Source organism: Bos grunniens, chromosome 3, assembly GCF_055505025.1.
Source record: "Bos grunniens cultivar Pamir isolate PY7600 chromosome 3, Bosgru_T2T1.0, whole genome shotgun sequence".
Classification (NCBI taxonomy): Eukaryota; Metazoa; Chordata; class Mammalia; order Artiodactyla; family Bovidae; genus Bos; species Bos grunniens.
In genome coordinates, this window is record NC_141167.1 from 16443211 (window position 1) to 16462973 (window position 19763).

Below are 19763 nucleotides of genomic sequence, written 5' to 3' on the forward strand. Positions count from 1 at the left end.
TTTCATCCACCTCATTAGAACTGATTCAAATGTATTCTTTTTAATGGCTGAGTAATACTCCATTGTGTATATGTACCATAGCTTTCTTATCCATTCATCTGCTGATGGACATCTAGGTTGCTTCCATGTCCTGGCTATTATAAACAGTGCTGCGATGAACACTGGGGTACACGTGTCTTTTTCCCTTCTGGTTTCCTCAGTGTGTATGCCCAGCAGTGGGATTGCTGGATCATAAGGCAGTTCTATTTCCAGTTTTCTAAGGAATCTCCACACTGTTCTCCATAGTGGCTGTACTAGTTTGCATTCCCACCAACAGTGTAAGAGGGTTCCCTTTTCTCTACACCCTCTGTTGGAGAAGACTCTTGACAGTCCCTTGGACTTTAAGGAGGTTCAACCAGTCCATCCTAAAGGAGATCAGTCCTGGAAGGACTGATGCTAAAGCTGAAACTCCAATACTTTGGCCACCTCATGCGAAGAGTTGACTCATTGGAAAAGACCCTGATGCTGGGAGGGATTGGGGGCAGGAGGAGAAGGGGACGACAGAGGATGAGATGGCTGGATGGCATCACCGACTCGATGGACATGAGTTTGAGTGAACTCTGGGAGCTGTTGATGGACAGGGAGGCCTGGCGTGCTGTGATTCGTGGGGTCGCGAAGGGTCGGACACAACTGAGCAACTGAACTGAACATGCATTAAGCATTTATTATTTGAACACTTACTATATCAAGCAACTAAATATAGGTTTTCACTAATAATAATCAGAAACTACCAACAGATTAGTAGACTGATTGAACTGACGTTTCTAATTCAAATAATGATTTATTTAAATGTAATGATTACGGGATTTAACATATTAAAAGCAACTTGCTAGTGTTGAGAATAAAGAAGTAAACAAAATATTAATTTAACATTACCAAATTCAACTAGCTCTTTTCAAGAAGATTACTTTGACACCTAACTATCAAGGTCAGCATTCAGTTCAGTTCAGTTCATTTGCTCAGTTGTGTTTGACTTTTTGCGACCCCAAGAACGACAGCATGCCAGGCCTCCCTGTCTATCACCAACTCCCGGAGTTTACTCAAACTCATGTCCATTGAGTTGGTGATGCCATCCAACCATCTCATCCTCTGTCGTCCCCTTCTCCTCCTGCCCTCAATCTTTCCCAGCATCAGGGTCTTTTCAAATGAGTCAGCTCTTCACATCAGGTGGCCAGAGTACTGGAGTTTCAGCTTCAACATCAGTCCTTCCAATGAACACCCAGGACTGATCTCCTTTAGAATGGACTGGTTGGATCTCCTTAAAGTCCAAGGGACTCTCAAGAGTCTTCTCCAACACCACAGTTCAAAAGCATCAATTCTTCGGCGCTCAGCTTTCTTCACAGTCCAACTCTCGCATCCATACATGACCACTGGAAAAACCATAGTCTTGACTGCATGGACCTTTGCTGGCAAAGTAATGTCTCTGCTTTTGAATATGCTGTCTAGGTTGGTCATAACTTTTCTTTCAAGAAGTGTCTTTTAATTTCATTGCTTCAATCATCATCTGCAGTGATTTGGGAGCCCAGAAAAATAAAGTTAGCCACTGTTTCTACTGTTTCCCCATCTATTTGCCATGAAGTGATGGGACTGGATGCCATGATCTTAATTTTCTGAATGTTGAGCTTTAAGCCAACTTTTTCACTCTCCTCTTTCACTTTCATCAAGAGGCTCTTTATTAAAAAATCCATTTACTATTAAGGCAGTTAACAGAATTCAGCCCAAATAAGCAATCCTTGTTTACTCATTAAGAAAGCTGCATTAAATAATTAAGTTGGAGGTGGTGTGGAAGTAAGAGGGTTAAGAGTTGTGGCGTTTGAAGAGTAGGCTCTGGATCAATAAAGAAGAAAGAGAATTGCTAGCTCTACTGGTATTTGTCATATTATTTTCTAAGCTTTCTATACAGACAGGACATCTAGTCATTAAATAATTATTTACAGAATATGTACTTTGAAGACAAATTTCTGTGAGTGGTTTCCCTTAGGACTTCCCTGTTGGTCCAGTGGTTAAGAATCCGCCTTTCAATGCAGGAGACACCGGTTTGATCCCAGGTTAGGAAATTAAGATTCCATATGCCAAGCAGCAGCTAAGCTGGCATGCTGCAACCAGAGAGCGCGCGTGCTCTGGAGCCTGTGCTGTGCAAAAAGAGAAGACTGTGCACTGCAAGGAGAAGCCCATGCTCTGCAGCTACAGAAGCCCCTGTGCACCCAAACTAGAGATAGCCCGCACACCACAATGAAGATCCACTACAGCCAAAAAAAAAGAGTATAAATGCAGGCACAACTATACCTGATGAGCAAGATGCATTTAGTAAAAGAACTATTAATATAAACTATGATTAAGTGATTTCTCAAGAAGTTTTTTCTTAAAACTAAATTTAGGACTTTTAAGTTGATGTCATTCAAGAATCACACTAATCTTATAAAGCATTTGTAGAAAAAATAACTATCCAACTCACACTCATATATAGGGATAATAAGTAACCGCACCTTTTTATAGTATCACACAAACAGCTTAATAAAGTAACATTCCTATATGAACTGAATTATGTCTGCTCGCAAGCCAGTGTGAGTACTTAGCTACAATCCCTCCAAATAAGTGTTTTGTGGTTTCAATTAACAAGCAATATTATGTGGTAAGTTTTTACCTTTGTCTGAGTTCTCTCTGTTGATTAGGAGTTAGCATACTTCTGTCATCTACATATCAGTCAGTCCAGACACTCAAAGTCGTGTCCGACTCTTTCTGATCCCATGGACTGCAGCACACCAGGCTTCCTTGTTCATCACCAAGTTCCAGAGCTCATTCAAACTCACGTCCATCGAGTTGGTGATGCCATCCAACCACCTCATCTTCTGTCGTCCCTTTCTCCTCCTGCCTTCAATCTTTCCCAGCATCAGGGTCTTTTCAAATGAGTCAGTTCTTCCCATCAAGTGGCCAAAGTATTGGGAGTTTCAGCTTCAGCATCAGTCCTTCCAATGAACACTCAGGACTGATTTCCTTTAGGATGGACTGGTTGGATCTCCTTGCAGTCCAATGGACTCTCAAGAGTCTTCTTCAACATCACAGTTCAAAAGCATTAATTCTTCGGTGCTCAGCTTTCTTTATAGTCCAACTCTCACATCCATACATGACCACTGGAAAAACCATAGCCTTGACTAGATGGACCTTTGTTGGCAAAGTAATGTCTCTGCTTTTGAATATGCTGTCTAGATTGGTCATAGCTTTCTTCCAAGGAGCAAGCATCTTTTAATTTCATGGCTGCAGTCACCATCTGCCGTGATTTTGGAGCCCAAGAAAATAAGGTCTGTCACTGTTTCCACTGTTTCCCATCTATTTGCCATGATGTGATGGGACCAGATGCCATGATCTTAGTTTTCTGAATGTTGAGTTTTAAGCCAACTTTTTCACTCTCCTCTTTCACTTTCATCAAGCTCTATAGTTCTTCTTCACTTTCTGCCATAAGAGTCATGTCATCTGCATATCTGAGGTTATTGATATTTCTCCCAGCAATCTTGATTTCAGCTTGTGCTTCATCCAGCCTGGCATTTCCCATGATGTACCCTGCATGTAAGTTAAATAAGCAGGATGACAATATACAGCCTAGATGTACTCCTTTCCCGATTTGGAACCAGTCTGTTGTCCCACATTCAGTTCTAACTGTTGCTTCTTGACCTGCATACAGATATCTCAGGAGGCAGGTCAGGTGGTCTGGTGTTCCCATTTCTTTAAGAATTTTCCACAGTTTTTTTTGTGATCCACAGAGTCAAAGGCTTTGGCATAGTCAATAAAGTAAAAGTAAGATTTTTTTCTTCTTGCTTTTTCAATGATCCAACAGATGATGACCATTTGATCTCTGGTTCCTCGCTTTTTCTAAATCCAGCTTGAACATCTGGAATTTCAAGGTTCACGTGCTATTGAAGCCTCGCTTGGAGAATTTTCAGTATTACTTTGTTAGTGTGTGAGATGAGTGCAATTGTGCAGTAGTTTGAACATTCTTTGGCATTGCCTTTCTTTGGGAATGGAATGAAAACTGACCTTTCTCAGTCCTGTGGTCCCTGCTGAGTTTTCCAAATTTGCTGGCATATTGAATGCGGCACTTTCACAGCATCATCTTTTAGAATTTGAAAGAGCTCCACTGTAATTCCATCAACTCTGCTAGCTTTGTTCGTAGTGATGCTTCCTAAGGCCGACTTGACTTCGCATTCTTTGCAACCCCATGGACCATAGCCTGCCAGGCTCCTCTGTCCACGGAATTCTCCAGGCAAGAATACTGGAGTGGTTTGACATTCCCTTCTCCAGAGGATTTTCCCAATCCAGGGATTGAACCTGGGTCTCCTGCATTGGAGCAGATGCTTTACCATCTGAGCCACCAGGGAAGCCCATCTACATGTATAAGACACTGAAATAGAAAAAGTTTATACGGCATGTACTAGCATACACATGTAGTACATGCAGCTATCAACAGATTGCAGGTTGTCAGTCCCATCATACATGTCAACCAAATTGGGAACATTTTATGAAGAAATGTGTTTTAATTAAATTCCAAAGAAATAGCATATACAATTATTTTGACTTTATTATTGCTTTTTACAAATAAGCTTTTATTTAAGAACAATTTTAGATTTACAGACATCTACAAAGATAGTTCAGAGTTCCCATAGATTCTGCACAGTTTCCCCTATTAGTAGCATCTTACATTAGTATGGTACATTTGTTATAATTAATGAACCAATATGGATATACCATTAACTGAAGTCCACATTTCATTGAGGCTTCCTTGGTTTTCACTTAATATCCTTTTTCTGTTTCAGGATCCTATTACCCTTCCCAGGATAACATATTTTTGTCATCATGTCATCTTAGACTCATTTTGGCTGACTTTTCTTGCCTGATGACCTTGATAGCTTTGAGGAATAATGGTCAAGTATTTCACAGAATATCTCTCAATTGGAATTTGTCTAGTTTTCCTCATGATTAGATTGGAGTTATAGGTTTGGAGGAGGTAGACCACTGATATAAAATTATAATAACTTTTTATCCCAACTATCACCTGGATAGTAAGCTCACTGAGGGAAAGAATCTTATTCACATTTTTGTATCCTTCAGTTCAGTTCAGTTCAGTTCAGTTGCTCAGTCATGTCCGACTCTTTGCAACCCCATGAATCGCAGCACGCCAGGCCTCCCTGTCCATCAACAACTCCCGGAGTTCACTCAGACTCACATCCATTGAGTCAGTGATGCCATCCAGCCATCTCATCTTCTGTTGTCCCCTTCTCCTCCTGCCTCCAATCCCTCCCAGCATCAGATTCTTTTCCAATGAGTCAACTCTTTGCATGAGGTGGCCAAAGTACTGGAGTTTCAGCTTTAGCATCATTCCTTCCAAAGAAATCCCAGGGCTGACCTCCTTCAGAATGGACTGGTTGGATCTCCTTGCAGTCCAAGGGACTCTCAAGAGTCTTCTCCAACACCACAGGATGCCATGGTCTTCGTTTTCTGAATGTTGAAGTTTAAGCCAACTTTTTCACTCTCCAGTTTCACTCATCAAGAGGCTTTTTAGTTCCTCTTCACTTTCTGCCATAAGGGTGGTGTTATCTGCATATCTGAGGTTATTAAGATTTCTCCTGGCAATCTTGATTCCAGCTTGTGTTTCTTCCAGTCCAGAGTTTCTCATGATGTACTCTGCATACAAGTTAAGTAAGCAGGGTGACAATATACAGCCTTGACGTACTCCTTTTCCTATTTGGAACCAGTCTGTTGTTCCATGTCCAGTTCTAACTGTTGCTTCCTGACCTGCATACAGATTTCTCAAGAGGCAGGTCAGGTGGTCTGGTATTCCCATCTCTTTCAGAATTTCCCACAGTTTATTGTGATCCACACAGTCAAAGGCTTTGGCATAGTCAATAAAGCAGAAATAGATGTTTTTCTGGAACTCTCTTGCTTTTTCCCTGATCCAGTGGATGTTGGCAATTTGATCTCTGGTTCCTCTGCCTTTTCTAAAACCAGCTTGAACATCAGGAAGTTCACAGTTCATGTATTTTTGTATCCTTAGTACACAGCTGATAAATATATGTTGGTTAAGAAGGAGGAAGTGGATTACACCAAGGGTTGAGGTGCTACAGCAACTTTGCAACTCATTAAAAATAGGAGCACTTACGCTAACAAGGAAATAGTTCATCTGTTTACTCAAATTAAAAAAAAAAGCATAACTGATTCATTAAAGTATTTCATTCTTCTATTCAAGGATCCTTCTAGTTTACCTATAATGTTGAGACAGGATTTGTTGTTTGTTGTTTAGTCACTAAGTCATGTCTGACTCTTTGCAACCCCCATGGACTATGGCCCACTGAGGTCCTTTGTCCAGGGGATTTCACAGGCAAGAAAATTGGAGTGGGTTGCCATTTCCTTCTCCAGCATATCTTACTGACCCAGGAATCAAACCCACATTTCTTGCATTGGCAGGTGGATTCTTCACCACTGAGCCACCAGGGAAACCCTGAGACAGGATTTATTCAGCTAAAAAGCAAGTTAATTCTTACAAGTAAACCTCACCTCCTGTACTGACTAATGAAACCCAACTGTATAACACTGCTTGTGGGGAGTATGCATGGTAAAATGGAAAGATGCATTATAGCTTAAGACAGGATGTCGGGGTTTGAAACTGAGTTATATCGCTAATAAATTGTATAATTTAGGCCAGATATCTTTGAGTCTCAGTTACTTTACATATAAAATGGAGCTAATAATATTTACATGACAGTGAGAGTTATAATCACTGGCCCACAGAACTGGTGGACTGAATCACTACTGAGATACCCACATCTCTATTATCTTGGTATCCCTTACTACATCTTAAAGCACAAGTGATTTTTTCTTTTTTTTAAATCCAATGGTCTCTTTGTAGTATTTCTACTTTATCTCCCTAAGGTCTTTCACACTGCTAACTATTCCTTTCTTTTTGAAACTTATTCTTGTTCCTCCGGCATTAAAAACACCCTTTTCTTCTGATTTTGCTTATCATGCAGTGATTCAGAGTACAGCTTACTAGCCAAGAGCATAGACTCTGGACCAGACAGGATTTGAACTGTCAAGAGTTTGAATCCTGGTTCCACCGCCTGCTAGTCTTATGACCTTGGACAGGTTACTTAACTCTTTTTTATTTTTCTAATTTATTTATTTTTAATTGAAGGATAACCGCTTTACAGAATTTTGTTGTTTTCTGTCAAACCTCAACATGAATCAGCCATAGATATACACATGGTCCCTCCCTCTACAAATATGGAACACTTCAGGAATTTGTGTGTCATCTTTGCGCAGGGGCTGTGCTAATCTCTGTATTGTTCCAATTTTAGTATATGTGCTGCCAAAGAGAGCATGGTTACTTAACTCTCAGGTGCCTGTTTCCCATCTGGGTTTACAGGTATATAGAATGAGTTTACAGGTATATAACATGTACAATAAATGCTATACAGATAACTTGCTGTTGCTTTTGTTCCCCTCCTTAGTCTCTTCCTCTGCTACACTTCTTTAACCTCCGCATACTCCACCTGGAGGATTCCACCCATGCAAAAGTGTCTTAACGTCTGTCTATTTGGAAGGCATTCTTCTCTTCAGCCTACTTAGCGAATTCCTTCTCAAACTTTAAGACCCAGGTTAAATGTCATTCTCTTTCTCTCTGAAACCTTTCCAAAAACCACCTCCCTCATTCGGCCTTGGCAGTCAATTGTGCCTGTCCTTGTGGCCCATATTATTTTGAATATATTTCAATGGGAGTCCTTGTACATCAGATTGAAAGATGCTGAGTTACTTGAAGTTCCCTATATTAGACCATTTCAGACCTGTAAAGACAGTTACATGATTCATTCTATAAATAGAATATTTATCCTATTCATAAATATTCTATATTTCTGCTGATCCTTCCCTTCCTGCATTAAACTCATGACAAGAACTACATATTATTTCTTAAAATTACATACCTAACACAATATTTCAGATATATAAAAAGCAATAAATAATAATGAATGGACAACCATATATCCACACTTTGGCTGAAAAAATATTTACCAATACAATTTAAGTCCCCTGTTACTCTTCCCAGTAGTATTACTAGTCTTTTCTCGCAACCCTGCACTTCAGAGATACCCACTATCCTTACTTTGATACTGTATTACCATGCATTTCTTTAGCATTTATTATGTAAGTATGCTTCCATAAATAATACATCAATGTTGGGCTTTATATAAATGTGTTCTGCCATTTGCTTTATTTTCTCAACTTTTTTATTTGTGAGATTCACCCAAGTTACTGTACAGATCTAGTTTATTCATTTTCATTATTGTATGGAATTCCATTAGATAAATATAATATTTTCTTTCTTTTATTAATTATACATTTGGATTAGTTTGAATTTTCTGCTATAAAAATGTTGCATAAATATTTTTGTAAGTCTCTTTATATATGCACAGGAGTATTTCTAAAGGGTATTTCCTAGAAGTGGAATTGCTGGATTAAGACAAAAATTGTTGGAATGTAGATTATTATTGCTTGAAATGATAAGTAAAATTGATAAACCTTTAGCCAGATTCATGACGAAAAAAAGGGAGAGAGCCTAAATCGATAAAATTAGAAATGAAAAAAGAGAAGTTATAACCGACACCACAGAAATACAAAGGACCTAAGAGACTACTTACTATAGGCAACTATATGTCAACAAAATGGACAGCCTAGAAGAAATGGACAAACTCTTGGAAAGATACAATCTCCCAAGACCAAACCAGGAAGAAATATCAAACACAAACAGACTGATTACAAGCACTGAAATCGAATCTGTGATTTAAAAACTCCCAATAAACAAAAGTGTAGGGAAATTCACAGGCAAATTCCATCTTTTGTCAGTGTACACAGCACAGAGTCTGGCAGTTAAAAGACATTAATAAATATTTGTTGAATGAATGAATAAAAACTTGAAAAAAACATACATAAAGAGATTAGACAATGTTTTTAATCTCTTAATTTGGAACTGTGCCTATTAGGCTTTGTAAACTTTTATACTTAAAGAAATAAATTTAATTTAGCTTGGAGACTTTCCAGCAGTCCTTTGAGATAACCAGAGACAAGAAAGAGCACCAAAAAATTGGGATTGGAAGTCTAAAACTTTAAATCATCTAACACAAATAGTTGTCTACTCTTTTCTTAAATATCTCTAAGAACAAGTATGCTGGCTTTCATGTTTTCTATTATACTTCACAGAATATAATGACTAAAACAGCCTTTATTTGCATCATGTTTGAACACCCCAGAGGAAAGTCTACAAGAGCAAATGTAAAGCAATTATAATAAGAAACCACTTAGAAATGTGCCTATAATACATCAATGAGCAACAGATATACTGATTAAAATGAATATACAATTATGTACATGCTTTAATTTTAAAAGCTAACAATGGCAACAACTATGGTAAATACAGAGGGGGAAAATAATGCATCAGCCTTAAATGCTTTAAAATTTAAGGAAATTAATATATGATGACTTGTAGCAGAACCACCAGGAGGTTCAGAAAGCATCAGATCAGATCAGTCGCTCAGTCGTGTCCGACTCTTTGCGACCCCATGAATTGCAGCACGCCAGGCCTCCCTGTCCATCACCAACTCCCGGAAAGCATAAGAGTCTTCAAAAGTAAGTCATAGGAGACTGAACCATTCTGGACAAAATACAGAATCTCTAGTAAGAAGGCCTGGTTTTGAGTTGCTATTCTGACATTTACCAGCTATTTGACACTGGGCACAGCATTTAATTCACCTACACCTCAGTTTCTTATCAGTAAATAGAATTTATAATGACCTGGCATCCTATCTAACAGAGTTTTATATGCTTCTAATTAAGCAGAAAAAATGTGTGACATCCTTCAATAATATGCAATTGTAATTATCTATCCTTCTTCATCTTCCCATCTCCCCGACGGCGGCGATCTGTAAAAGTGTGTATTTTTTTTCCCAAGCAGGGCTCAGTAGAGCTAGTATAGGCAAGAAGAGATAGATTAGTTTGGGATTTTGCCCAGACAGGGACAGAAGGACAACAGAGCAAGGGAATAAAAGATAATGATAAGAGAGTGAATGAAATAAGCTAGAGACTAAGAAAGTTGGATAGGGAAGGAAGTAAAAACAGGTCATGCTGAGGTCAAAGGAAAGAGAGAGTAGGGACGCTCAAAGGTCAGGTAGTTGGCAAAATTTTGAACAAATATGTATGTCTTCATTCATAATTTCAGAGGTGGGCCATCTTCAGGTGAGACCAAAGCCCATGGTGTGACAACGGGAGCTGATTAGTTAAAAAGATGCTCACTTCAGTTGAAGAGGTCAATGTCTTGAAGAAATAGACATCCATATGAATACTAAAGTCACTCAGGATAAGGCCAAAAATTGAGGTAGAAAGGAAGACTGTGTGTGTGAGGTCTTTAACAACAGAGAAGATGTACGTATAAGACAATAAGAGTGGTATAGCTGTTGTGCCAAAGAGAACAAGATTTTAACAAATTCAGTTCAGTCGCTCAGTTGCTTACGACTCTTTGTGACCCCATGAACCACAGCACACCAGGCCTCCCTGTCCATCACCAACTCCTGGAGTTTACTCAAATTCATGTCCATTGAGTTGGTGATGCCATCCAACCATCTCATCCTCTGTCGTCCCCTTCTCCTGCCTTCTATCTTTCCCAGCATTAGGGTCTTTTCAAATGAGTCAGCTCTTCGTATCAGGTGGCCAAAGTATTGGGAGTTTCAGCTTCAGTATCATTCCTTCCAATGAACACTCAGGACTGATTTCCTTTAGGATGGACTGGTTGGATCTCCTTGCAGTCCAAGGGACTCTCAAGAGTCAACACTACAGTTCAAAAGCATCAACTCTTCGGTGCTCAGCTTTCTTTATAGTACAACTCTCACATCCATACATGATTATGGGAAAACCATAGGGTTGACTAGATGGACCTTTGTTGGCAAAGTAATGTCTCTGCTTTTTATATGCTGTCTAGGTTGGTCATAGCTTTTCTTCCAAGGAGTAAGTGTCTCTTAATTTCATGGCTGCAGTAACCATCTACAGTAATTGGAGGCCAAAAACATAAAGTCTGACACTGTTTCCCCATCTATTTGCCATGAAGTGATGAAACAGATGCCATGATCTTAGTTTTCTGAATGTTGAGCTGTAAGCCAACTTTTTCACTCTCCTCTTTCACCTTCATCAAAAGGCTCTTTAGTTCTTCGCTTTCTGACATAAGGGTTATGTCATCTGCATATTTGAGGTTATTAATATTTCTCCCAGCAATCTTGATTCCAGCTTGTGCTTCATCCAGCCCAGTGTTTCTCATGATGTACTCTGCATAGAAGTTAAATAAACAGGGTGATAATATACAGCCTTGACGTATTCCTTTTTCTATTTGGAACCAGTGTGTTATTCCATGTCCAGTTCTAACTGTTGCTTCCTGACCTGCATACAGATGTCTCAAGAGGCAGGTCAGGTGGTCTGGTATTCCCATCTCTTTCAGAATTTTCCACAGTTTATTGTGATCCACACAGTCAAAGGCTTTGGCATAGTCAATAAAGCAGAAATAGATGTTTTTCTGGAACTCTCTTGCTTTTTCCATGATCCAGCGGATGCTGGCAATTTGATCTCTGGTTCCTCTGCCTTTTCTAAAACCAGCTTGAATATCTTGAAGTTCATGGTTCATGTACTGTTGAAACCTCACTTGGAGAATTTTGAGCATTCCTAGCGTGTGAGGTGAGTGCAACTGTGTGGTAGTTTGAGCATTCTTTGGCATTGCCTTTCTTTGGGAATGGAATGAAAACTGGCCTTTTCCAGTCCTGTGGCCACTGTTGAGTTTTCCATATTTGCTGGCATATTGAGCACAGCACTTAAATAGCATCATCTTTTAGGACTTGAAATAACTCAGCTGGAATTCTATCACCTCCACTAGCTTTGTTCATAGTGATGCTTCCTAGGGCCCACTTGACTTCACATTCCAGGATGTCTGGCTCTAGGTGAGTGATCACACCATAGTGATTATCTGGGTCAGGAAGATCTTTTTTGTATAGTTCTTCTGTGTATTCTTGCCACCTTTTCTTAATATCTTCTGCTTCTGCTAGGTCCATACCATTTCTGTCCTGCATTGTGCCCATTTTTGCATGAAATGTTCCCTTGCTATCTCTAATTTTCTTGAAGAGCTCTCTAGTCTTTCCCATTCTATTGTTTTCTTCTATTTCTTTGCATTGATCTCTGAGGAAGGCTTTCTTATCTCTCTTTGCTATTCTTTGGAACTCTGCATTTAAATGGGTGTACCTTTCCTTTCTGAAAGAGATGGGAATACCAGATCACCTGACCTGCCTCTTGAGAAATTTGTATGCAGGTCAGGAAGCAACAGTTAGAACTGGACATGCAACAACAGACTGGTTCCAAATAGGAAAAGGAGTACGTCAAGGCTATATATTGTCACCCTGTTTATTTAACTTATATGCAGAGTACATCATAAGAAACTCTGGACTGGAAGAAACACAAGCTGGAATCAAGATTGCCGGGAGAAATATCAGTAACCTCAGATATGCAGATGACACCACCCTTATGGCAGAAAATGAAGAGGAACTAAAAAGCCTCTTGATGAAAGTGAAAGTGGAGAGTGAAAAAGTTGGCTTAAAGCTCAACATTCAGAAAATGAAGATCATGGCATCTGGTCCCATCACTTCATGGGAAATAGATGGGGAAACAGTGGAAACAGTGTCAGACTTTCTTTTTCTGGGCTCCAAAATCACTGCAGATGGTGACTGCAGCCATGAAATTAAAAGACGCTTACTCCTTGGAAGGAAAGTTATGACGAACCTAGATAGCATATTCAAAAGCAGAGACATTACTTTGCCAACAAAGGTCCATCTAGTCAAGGCTATGGTATTTCCTGTGGTCATGTATGGATGTGAGAGTTGGACTGTGAAGAAGGCTGAGCACCCAAGAATTGATGCTTTTGAACTGTGGTGTTGGAGAAGACTCTTGAGAGTCCCTTGGACTGCAAGGAGATCCAACCAGTCCATTCTGAAGGAGATCAGCCCTGGGATTTCTTTGGAAGGAATGATGCTAAAGCTGAAACTCCAGTACTTTGGCCACCTCATGCGAAGAGTTGACTCACTGGAAAAGACTCTGATGCTGGGAGGGATTGGGGACAGGAGGAGAAGGGGACGACAGAGGATGAGATGGTTGGATGGCATCACTGACTCGATGGACGTGAGTCTGGGTGAACTCTGGGAGTTGGTGATGTGCCAGGAGCCAGCATGAGGAACTCCACCTGTGGCAAAGGTCATGAGGAAGGAGGCTCAGCATACACAAAGGCAGGATCGAGCCTCAGGAGTCCCCCTGGATATTCTCGAGCATCTACCCCCAAAAACCAGAGTCTGCCTACTTTACTGCTTTGTGCTCTCACTTCTGACTTTACGGGGGCTGTCCCCCACCAGCATTTCACTCTCTCTGAAAAAGAGTTAACTTACAGCTCCAGTTAATAAAGTTCCTGGGCATAATGGGAGTGTTTAAATCCAAACCCCTCAGATAGCTCTCTAACTCGCCTGACAAATTTATCCGGATTCCTACAGCTATGCATACAATTGTTTACAGTCTCCCAGCCGCGAGAGGCGCGGGAAGCTTAAGATATTCAAATAGCTTAGAGCCTCTCAGAGAGTTAGAAACTTGTCAGAATAAAACTAGCAAAAGATTTCATTGATGAGCCAATGCTTGCTGCCAAGTTTCCACATCCCCTATTTTGTATCCTTGAATGTGTATTAATTAGTATACTTGGTATGTAGAAAAATAAGTAGTGGCCTTGGTGTCAGCAACTTTAGACCCTTAAGGTAATAAATTCTTTCCTTTGTCGTAAACCCACTGCACCTCTGCCCTATAGGAATGCAACTTTATCTAACACCTTCGGAGGATGGCGCCAAACCTTAAAATAATTACTCTTAGAGAAAATAAGTCTTATGGATTGACAAACCTTTGTCAAGAGTCATAAAATGTTAATAGGCCTTTTGGCCAGAAGATGATGTAAATCACCTAAACCATTTGTATACCGATAAATTTGCAGGGAAAGAAACCCTGGTTTCGATAAGGATCAAAGACTGCTGACTTTGCATGATTTCATATCCCCTATTATCCTCTATGTGCAACTTAGGTTATAAAAGCCCCTGTTGAAAATAAAGCTACAGGCCTTGCTCACCAAAGCTTGGTCTCCCCATGTCATTCTTTCTTTCACATTCTGGCTGAGTCTTTCTGGAGCGCGGAGGTCCTCTGCGACCATTTATTTGCCTGGGCTTCTAAGACCCACTCGAGAAGGTGCCTAAGGCGGAGCACCTTCTGCTATTCGAGAGGGTGCCTGCGGCCTCCGTGGTCACAGCTAACCTGATGTCACAGGTTATATTGATTTTCCGCGTAAACCAAGCTACTCAGCCTCTTTTCTCCACTGAATTTTCCTGCTGAGCTATCCTCATTCTATTACTCTTTATATCTCTAATTAATATTTAAATAAAGCCATTGTATCCTGTTCGCCGAAGCCGTCTCCCCTTCGAATTCCCTGGATCAGCCGGGGCTGGACCCCGGCAGTGATGGACAGGGAGGCCTGGTGTGCTGTGATTCATGGGGTCGCAAGGAGTCGGACACGACTGAGCGACTGAACTGAACTGAACTGAACCTTTCCTTTTCTCCTTTGCTTTTCACTTCTCTTTTCTCAGCTATTTGTAAGGCCTCCTCCATTTTGCCTTTTTGGATTTCTTTTTCTTAGGGATGGTCTTGATCACTGCTTCCTGTACAATGTCACTAACCTCTGTCCATAGTTCTTCAGGCACTCTATTAGATCTAATCCCTTCAATCTATTTTTCACTTCCAATGTATAGTCGTAAGGGATTTGATTTAGGGCATACCTTAATGGTCTAGTGGTTTTCCCTACTTTCTTCAATATAAGTCTGAATTTGGCAATAAGGAGTTCATGATCTGAGCCACAGTCAGCTCCCAGTTTTGTTTTTGCTGACTGTATAGAGCTTCTCCATCTTTGGCTGCAAAGAATACAATCAATCTAATTTTGGTGTTGACTATCTGGTGATGTCCATGTGTACAGTCTTGTCTTGTGTTGTTGGAAGACGGTGTTTGCTATGACCAGTGCATTCTCTTGGCAAAACTCTGTTAGCCTTTGCCCTGCTTCATTTTGTACTCTAAGGCCAAACTTTCTTATTACTTCAGGTATCTCTTGACTTCCTACTTTTGCATTCCAGTCCCCTATGATGAAAAGGACATCTTTTTTAGATGTTAGTTCTAGAAAATCTTGTAGGTCATCATAGAACCATTCAACTTCAGCTTCTTCGGCATTAGTGGTTGGGGCATAGACTTGGATTACCGTGATAATGAATGGTTTGCCTTGGAAATGAACAGAGATCATTCTGTCATTTTTGAGACTGCAAACAAGTACTGCATTTCAGACTCTTTTGTTGACTATGAGGGTTACTCTATTTCTTCTAAAGTATTCTTGCCCACAGTAGTAGATATAATGGCCATCTGAATTAAATTCACCCATTCCAGTCCACTTTAGTTCACTGATTCCTAAAATGATTAGATGTTCACTCCTTCCATCTCCTGTTTCACCACTTCCAATTTACCTTGATTCATAGAATGTGTGGAATAGTGGTACACAAAAAATTACAGTCAGCCTTATCTCTTTCCTTTTGCAAAGAGTGGTCTAGGAGAATGAGCTGCACCCATTCAGAAGGGCTAGAGAGCAAGTACTCTTACTCTACTGGCTCCCATTTAAGGCCAGAACACACATAAAACATCCCGTAAAATGGTTGACAGTTCAGGAAATAGGAGTTTCAAAGAACAAGTGGAAAGGTTTGAAAGGGAGCAACAAGCAGGATTGGGAGAGAGTAAAAGGAAGCCAGGTCAGCACCAGAATAACAGTACAGAAGAAAAACAGATGATTGGAGGAACTAGGACAAAGATAACAGAGAATAAGACTTGCCGGGTTTATATGGCCAAAGGTTATCAAAATAATTAGTTTCAGCAGTTCTCTGATGGCTAGGGAGTTAGCACTAAGCCCTTGGCAATGGTTTGGTTAAAATCCCTCATTTACAGATGTGGGTAACATTTGAGTATCTATTATGTATTTTTCACATTATGTAAAGTGCAATACACACACAACTTTAGTTAAGCCTTCCACCTACACTTTTCCTCATTTTATAAATGAGGGAACTGAGGATCACAGAAGCAAAGTGACCAGCCCTGGGCTGTATTATTTAGTGACACTGAGGACCCAGGCTTCTTTTTCAAATCTAAATAAGTATGGAAATATAAAAAAGAATTTGAAATTAGAACATCTTTAGTCACTTTCTTCTTCCTTTTTTTAGTCACTTTCTACCAGTGAGATCTTGTATGTTTTTAAGTCCACTAAGCCTGTCTACCAAACAAGGTTTTATTGCAAAGATTAAGCAACAACTACAAGATAAATCCTAGTAGCTATCTTTTTAAACTTATTTTCAAATGTGAATTTCTTACTTGGTTTATTTCAAACACAAATTCAAAGTTTCTAAATTAATGCCTACAGATTTTACAGTTAGAAGACTGAGGTAGAGAGGAAGGATCTACAATCTGTGGCTCCCTAGTATATTTAGGATCAAGTCCAAGCTTCAGAGTTTCAGGTCTTTAATACTATGCCCCAGCCCACCTCTCTAGCCACATCTCTCACTACTGACTTACACAAATATAATACTTAACCTCTGGCAACTATTAAGTTTTAAAAACATATGATATAATTACCCCATTTTATAGTTCCACCTAAATTATTTAATCTATTTCAATGTGTTCTCCAAGGCCTAAATAAAATTCACCTTGAGTGTAAAGCCTAACCTTGTCCCCAACTGTTGAGAAATGATGGCTCTACCTTCTGAACTTCTGTATCGCTTTGCTTTACCTCCCTCAGAGTATTTACTGCCTTTTAATTTAGTCAAGCATGAAAAAATTTCATTTCTGCCAGTGGAGCTTACATCCCTTGAAGGTAGTTGGAGGAAAGGTACCATTTACTTTGCATCTCTGAAGTGCCAACTGCTTTTCTAGTGTGTGTGTATACACATTACAGTATACACACACACACACACATTATTTCAGGTAATCTTTGTGACACCCCACAAAGCAGAAATCTATTTTTTACACATAACGATACTGAAAGTCACAGAGGTTAAACAATTTGCTTACAGTCTTAAGGCCAGTAAGCGACGCAGCTCAGATGTGAATCTTGGTCTTTCTAAACCAAAGCCTAGGTTCTTAACTATACTCTTTCCAGAAACCATGGGCATATCCTCACTACTGATTGCTTTCTATCTATCCACAGAAAAAACATCAATGGACTTTTTGTCATTAAGTATTAGCAGAAAGGATTTGATATAGGGTATCTGCTCTCCTGCTTTTCAAGACTAAGAACAGACTTCTCAGACCCAACACGACTAACATGAGATTAGAATAAAGATGAATAGATCCGAATCCTGCTTCCAGGAAGGAAAAGTAAAAAACCACTACTGTCCCATTCCTGCATTTATAAATTCCTTCTCCTCTGAGGTTTCCACCATCTGGTTATATCAATCCTTACCCCTCCTCCTCATCTGTCTTCTACCACCCTCCCGATTAATCCCTTATATTCACTGCACCTGGGTCACAATCTCTCTTCTCCGCATCCTGAATCACTTCACTACTGATGCAGAAGACTCGTCCCATACAACAGCCTCCCAGTTCCCTGTCACACTCAGCTTCACCAGCCTTCACCTTTGCTGTACTTCAGCAATCCACACACAGACCTAGCTGTCAGTGAGAAGAGCTTCACATCAGACAATTTAACTCTAGAATTCCACTTTCTGACCACAGCCTCTGGTTTTTTTTCCTATTTTACTTCCACCACATTTGCTCACTGATCTCACTCAAAAAATCACAAAACCTCTAAGTCCCAAACTGAAATCATTATCCAATATTTCCTGTCTCAGTTAATGTCACCGTCATCTCTGCAGTCACCCAAATCAAAAACCTGAACATCACAGTGGGCTACTCGCCCTCTGGTCTACACACCCACCCAATCATAAAGCCTCACAGATTCTCTCAACTTCATCCCTCTCTTCATCCCCATAATCACATTTTAAAATTATTCAAGCATATCTATAAAAACCTTCCAGTGATTTAAAAAAATCACCCATTGAATTCATTTCAAGATACTTATGCATACAAGGTTCACCATGACATGGACTCTGATTGTATTTCCAGTCTCACAACTTAACCACTTGTATCGCCATTGTTATTTCTTAGCAGTACCAAACTGCTTGTGGTTCCCTAGGCAAGCTATTGGAGAAGGCAGTGGCATCCCACTCCAGTGTTCTTGCCTGGAGAATCCCAGGGACGGCGGAGCCTGGTGGGCTGCCGTCTATGAGGTCGCACAGAGTCGGACATGACTGAAGCGACTTGGCAGCAGCAGCAGCAGGCAAGCTATTCCTTTTCTCACACTGATGTCTTTCCTCAAACTATTCTTTCTTTGTAAAGCACATTTTTTTACTCATCTTTGTCTGACTTACTTCTACTTACCATTTAGGACTTGGGCCAGGTGTCATCTCTTCCTCAAGCCTTTCCTCAAGTCCTGAGCTAGTCTGAGTGCCCTCACCTTGGTGCAAGTATCAAGCAGCAAAGCTCTCACTTTTTATTCTGAGATGACCTATTTTAGCATCTAATTTACCATTTCCACAAGGATTGGAAATGTATCTTACTTATCTCTGTCTACCCAGTTAACATAGTACATAGCATAGTGCCTGACATACAGTAGATACATTAAGTATAAAGTTTAGAAGATGTTGCCTTTACATTTTCAGTAGGATAGTCACACCAGTTCTTTCTCATAGTTTTTTAGTATTTCCCACTATTAACTCCAAGTCCTTTGAAGGGAAGGAATCAGAGCTTTTCCTGAGTCTGTACAGTTCTGTACAGAACGGTGCTATACAAAGTCTTATCCAACTTACATAAAAGGGAAACAGTATTTGCACAAACATACCAGAAATCAAAACTTGACCTGTGCTGCAAACTTCAAAACCATCAACCAATTGAAAAAATGAAGACATAAGAAGAAAGATAAAGAACCAATTCTGACTGCTGGTATGTGCTTGTTTATGTTAATTTGTTTAAAATATAAATAGGGTCCCAGATACAAGAGCTTGACATTTTATCTATAAGGCCATCACATCTCTCCTAAGTTTAAAAAATTACTAACCTGCAGGCTTTCTTAGGCAGGGGTTCAGGATGTTGGTAAAGATCCTGTTTAAAAACATAATCCCAAAAACCAAGGCTAAGTGATGAAAAAGTAAAAAAAAAAAAAAAAAATGCTGGTTGGTATGTGAGCAACAACAACAAAAAAATGTCCTTTTTCATAGTAATTTTGGGTCTCGTGTTGGTAGTTATAAAGAGAGCAAAGAGGTCAATATAATAAAGCATTTCCCTCTCCAACTAAATATTAAATTGCAGTCTGGCATCAAATGAGATCTCAAATGCTTTTCCAGTATAAAAAATAATAAGCTCTTCTATTTGCATGGTGCACTGCAACATTTCAATATACACAGGCTCATTTGATAGTGTTTATAGACATTTTTAAAAATGAGGGAAAAGCCAAAATTTTCCACAAAATAAGAACTTTTAGTTGGTTTAAACAAACA

General features: G+C 39.8%; 1 protein-coding gene and 1 non-coding gene across 49 annotated transcripts in view; both read right to left on the reverse strand.

Moving 5' to 3' along the window:
* The window catches only part of SCMH1 (Scm polycomb group protein homolog 1), a 224161-nt gene that overhangs the window by 202969 nt on the left and 1429 nt on the right, over positions 1–19763 (reverse strand). For 5 of the 48 annotated variants that reach the window (XM_086381973.1, XM_086382048.1, XM_086381907.1 and 2 more), the window contains exon 2: positions 19325–19368. The exons of the other annotated variants lie outside the window; for them this stretch is intronic. The gene's annotated coding sequence lies outside the window, so the exon portion shown is untranslated. The remainder of the gene's footprint in view (positions 1–19324; positions 19369–19763) is intronic. 48 annotated transcript variants of the gene reach the window in all.
* Positions 7306–7409, reverse strand: LOC147375101 (U6 spliceosomal RNA). Its single transcript, XR_015161780.1, has one exon. It is a non-coding gene; the product is annotated as a U6 spliceosomal RNA (small nuclear RNA).